Consider the following 5,689-nt stretch of genomic DNA (forward strand, 5'->3'; position numbering starts at 1 on the left):
CCCACCATCCCAAAGACAAGATGCTGATGCAAGGCTGGAGATGCCATAATCCAAGCAACGGGTTAAAAAAACTTTGCCTCAAACTTTGCGCAAACATCTGAAAGAGGCAGTGAGCCCATTACATGAGAAGGGGATAAAGATTGGGAATAACTGCTGCCTTGATTGCAAGGAAAGACATTTGTTTTTTTGCAATTATTAAGAATGATGGATGGCTGTAGCTTGGAATTAAAAGATAATCTTTAATAATACCGAACTATAACATTTTTTGTGTGGCAATTAAATATGTTATTTCAATTTTTTTAACAACAGTGGAATTTTCTTTTAAGCATACTTCAATTGTCATCAGTCAAATTGTCATAGGTTTACTAGAGTATACATAAATGATTAAGTAGGAATCAATGTTAAGTTTTTTCTCTGCTAAACTAGGACAGACTTGAAAAAAATTATTTTGCTTTCATGTGAACATTGACAGCGTAACAGGCAAATCCATAAGAAGGCTTTTGTTTGCATCTTGTCATGACGTCTGGAGCTCATGAGTCATCTTCATAATGAGGACATTAAAAATCAGAGATACATATTAACCCCTTCGTGACGGGAGACGTACAGTGTACGTCTTGTCACTTTGTGCCTATATGACTGGCCACGTACACTGTACGTGACGAGTTATATCAGGCTTTGTAATGAATGATAAATTGATTTGGTCAATGGGACTCAAACCTACACAAGAGTTGCTGAATCATGTTGTAGGTATTTTAATTCTGTAACATGCTGATAATAAAGTGACTCTAAACTCAGGAGTAAATCTTAAAAATTCATTCAAGTACCTTACCTATTATCAAAAATGTAGCTTATTTGTGTATCACCTGGCTGTAGAACCTAAAATCATCTCTGAATTGGTCCTTCCTTCTGCAGGGTGGCTGCTTTTCTTCCCCATGGTCCCTGTGTGTTGTAAAGTAGCCACCGGCCCAATCTCACTCCCATCATGGACTACAATCGCAATACAAATTAATAAACAAAACATAAGATTGAAGTCCAGCACAATAGTGAGGTGGGAGCTGTGACTGCTTTACAACACACACAGGGACTATGGGGAACAAAAGTTAGCACCCTCAAAAGGAAGGACAGTGTCAGCACCAATTCAGAGATGATTTTAGGATCTAGAGCCGAATGATACACAAATAAGGTACATTTTTGTTAATAGTTAAGGTACTTGAATGCATTTTTAAGATTTGACTCTTGATATTAGTGTCACTTTAAGTTATAATACAGAACATTGATAACCTCTAGCAAAGAATTATGGTAAAAACTGAAAAAGGAAGACTGTACTCTTATCAGCAAATGATATGCAACATTATACTAAAACACTATACAAGCATTGAAAATTTAGAGGTATAATTTACTGATAAGTTCTAAAAAAAGTAGTGTGTGCTGACCAAGCACTACCAATCAGAACTAAACTTTACTTAGTTGGATAGGAACTGAGAATTACAGAGATGAAAGGAAATGTGGTTTAATATGTTCACTTCTTAGTCAGCATATTCATTCTTATTAGCATAGAATATAACTAACCACATTTAAAGTGGAAAAAAGTCCACTGAGTGGGGGCACAGCTTACCTGCACATGGCACACTTACAGTATTTTACACAGTGCCCTCCAGCAATAATAGGTACAGACTCCATTTGCCACCCTGTCCCCCCTCCACTATCTCCTCCTTCACTGCTTCCAGGTCCTACATGCACACAGTAATTACTTCATCTCTGGCAGCCAGCTCCATCTTATATGATCTGTGACTGTACACCGCATGAGCCATGCAGTTTAAAATAAAAAAACTAAAATCCAGTAAAAAAAAGGTTTTTGCCAAAGCAGATTTGCATGTCACTTCTGCAAAAAAAACTCCTAGAAGTTTTTACATAAAAAAAGATAATAAATGTAGCCAGGACACCTAGGGTCTGGTAAGCTGCAATATATACATTTTTTGTTTTGGAGATTATATATGCTATAAAACATATTGAAATCAAAAACCAAAAATGGAATATATTGCAGCTTACCAATCCTTACAAGTTGGGGCTGCATTCATTTTCTTATTTTAGGCCTTGTCTCCTTCATTCTCACATGGTGATCCAGCCAGTAACACACTTTGGGGGTGATTTACTAACCTAAACACACGCACGCACAAGATGCGTGTGATTTTTACACAGCAAAGCGTATTTATCAACCAAAAAGTCTCTATAAGCATATTTCCACTAATGCCATATATGGAAAAATCATGCACATGATGCATATATAATGCTGCTTCACAGTTTAGACAAAAATGGTTAGCTCATGCATTTACATTCCTGCATTCATCAACGCAAGCAACACAATGTAGAGCTAATTTACACAACATCACCTTGCAATTCAGGGCAGGGCTTTGCACAACACACCTGCTGGGTGTGTACACACTACAAAGGTGTTTAGATTCCACCCATAGATCATGCTGGGAGGGAACACACTACAGAGGTGTATACATGTTCGTGGTGTGTTTATAAGGTTAGTAAATCAACCCCTTTGTGTCTTATGGTATCTACACTCTATGGAGAAAAAAAGAGCCACCCTTGGACAGCAACATTGTCACCCTGTAGCGAGAGCAGTGTTAAGATTCCCATAACCTTACGAATATCGTCTGATTTTCGAATGCGATCGCGTTTTCGTCCGATATTTGTAAGGTTGATGGGCAGTATACAACCGCAAATACTGTACAAACGATCGACTTTTGACTAACCAGGAGGTTAGAAAACTTCGTTCGATCGTAGGATTTTCGCACGGTTGGTGGCGTTTCCATACGTCAAAATTTGTACGATCTACACTGCACATGTGCAGACGTAAATACGTGCGGCTGATTACCACAATTCGTCCAGGTGCTTTCTTCTAATTACCGCTGATCCACCGCCATGCAAAAATCGTACAACGATTCGATCATAGGACGAAAAGTGTCGTCCGATGATCACAAGTTGTATGGGCAGCCTTAGATGCACTGGGAGATTTAAATGGGCTTGCCTAGCAAATCTGAACCCCAACTAACCCTTTATAAGCAGTTACAACAAAAGTTTTTATTTTTCCTTTTGGGATAAGGGTTATACATAAATGAATAAAAGCTAACCATTGTCATCACTCTATCAATGTTTACTGTTATGTCCCAACCCTCTATCTGCCACTTTTGCTCGACAGTTTGGTCTGTTAAAGGAAGTTGAAAAATAACAGACTTACTAAATGGATCACCAGGTGAAAATAAAGGAAAAAGGCCTAAACAAAACTAAAAAAAAATCACTTGAGAACACCAATGGTGATGCCTTGCTCTCTGACATTTTTTGTACTCCCCGTGAGTATGAGATAAGATGCACTCTCTATATCCCCCTTCTTCCTTTTCTTCCCTCCTTTTTTCTTTTAACTATATTATTGTTAAATTATTGCTTAAATTAATTAGGTATATGTTTTGTGATGATTTAATTGCTTTTCAACTATTGTTATAGTTGATCCATATCCATGTACCCACACCAAAACCTGAATACAAAGTAAATGACCAAAACTATAAAAGTCACCTAATTTAAGGATTGGTAAGATGCAATAAATTACATTTTGGGGTTTTGGGTTTAGATACACTTGAAGGACTTAGAGCACACCTCTTATGCTCTAGAGTCATATGCTTCTCAGTCTATGCCCATGATTGTAGCTACCAATTCCTGCTGTCATTTTGGCAGCTGAAATCCTGGGCGTTATAGCTGCTCTCAGCTAATTCAGCTATATTTTGCAAAAACACCTGTTCCCCAGCAGTGTCTACTGACATGTAAACTAACACTCATGCAATTGGTTTGATTTACTATAGGAATAGCGACTGTCCATTTAGCAAAGTTATTGTTAACTTTTAAAATTGTATGCTCGTGCATAAGATAAGCATGTTTTTCCTTTGAATACCTAATTATGTGGGAGGAAAATTAAAAGTAAGTGGGTGAAAAAAACCATACAGCAACATTTACTTTACTAAGTGAGCTACCTCTACTCATAAATCAACCCCAATGTTGCATTTTCTTTTGTTTTGTGACACAGGAGTTGTTGAAGAAATGCTCGATGTAGAAAAAAAGTTTTATAATGTTTTTATATTAGGAGTGTATGGGAATGTTTTTATATAAATCATCTTATATAAGGATCTTATATATCAGTTTTTCTTATTTAACTCTGTATTAACCCCTTTTTAAACTCTTTAAGCCCTAGTTAACTTCTTCTTTTCCCTGATTTTCTTTAAATTGTTTTTACTTAATTTTTGCTGATCAAACAATTTTATTTTTGTCTTTTCCTTTGATTTGTTTGTTATTTTTTGTAGTGTAACCATTAAAAAACTGCATGTGAAAAATGTAAAAAAAGCACCTTCATTTCATTTGGAAATAACTTTGTTGTGCTCATACTAGAAACCATATCTTGATATAAATATAAAAACACAACATCTTGCAGAAGAAAATTAGCACTTTATAATGCAGTATATGTGAAACAAATACTTTGGTGAGGAAAAAAAAATTCTGAAGGATGGTCCCCTATTTTTTGTCCACTTTATAATATAGTTTATTTTACAAAGATTGCTGGTCGAACCACATTTTTTTTAACTTTAACTTTTTTCCTTTAAAATATATATACAGTGAGGAAAATAATTATCTGATCCCCTGCATATTTTTTAAGTTTGTCCACTTACAAAGAAATTAAAGGTCTATCATTTTTATCATAGGTGTATTTTAAATGATAGAGACAGAATATCAACCAAAAATCCAGAAAAAACACATGAAACAAATGTTATACATTGAGTTGCAGTTCAGTGAGTAAAATAAGTATTTGATCCCCAAGCAAAACATGACTTAGTACTTGATGGAGAAACCCTTGTTGGCAAGTACAGAGGTAAGACGTTTCTTGTAGTAGGTTACCAGGATTGCAAACATCCAGTGGTGGACCTAAGGAACAAAGGGCCCTGGTGCAAGATTTTTTTTTGCCCCCCCCCCCAAAAAAACCCACAAATACAGCGCTCTCCTGCCGCAGCGCTCGGCCGGCTGTCACTTTCTCTCCTCCCCGCTGGGACACAGAGCAGCGCCCAGTGGGGAGAAAAGAAAGCAGGGATGTGCCGCTGTTTTGGCAGAAAAATGGCACTTTCGGCATTATGGCAAAAGTGCCATTTTCGGCCAATATGTTTTGGCGGCCAATATATGGTGCAGCCCTAATATTTACAGCAATGCAGAATGGCACAGGCTATAGAGGACTACACATCCCAGCAATACTTTATATAACAATAGCATTTATGTATGAAGTACTGCTGAGATTTGTAGTCCTCAGCAGGCGATTGCTTGTAAGTCATACAGCAATCGCCTGCTGTTAAAGCGGTACAAAGCGGTACAAAGCGGTGCCGAAGCAGCCGTGTTCTTGTTTTAACCACTTCTGCGGGCCGCCGTCTATAGACGTACTGCGGCCTGGAAGTGGTTAAAGTGACATTAAAGTAATTTTTTTTATCCCTCCACCCAATGTTAATGTTAGCACTTACCTTAACTGATGTCTCTTAATCCGATCTTCTTTTCTGATGTTTTCATCTGTCCCTCCAGCGGTGCGGTGGGTGTCCGATCCAGCGCTGACTCCTCTGTCATTGCTGGCACTTCCTGTCCCACGGTGTCTGCATGC

The sequence above is a fragment of the Nanorana parkeri genome, unplaced genomic scaffold, assembly GCF_000935625.1.
Source record: "Nanorana parkeri isolate BGI_ZX_2015 unplaced genomic scaffold, ASM93562v1 scaffold2207, whole genome shotgun sequence".
Classification (NCBI taxonomy): Eukaryota; Metazoa; Chordata; class Amphibia; order Anura; family Dicroglossidae; genus Nanorana; species Nanorana parkeri.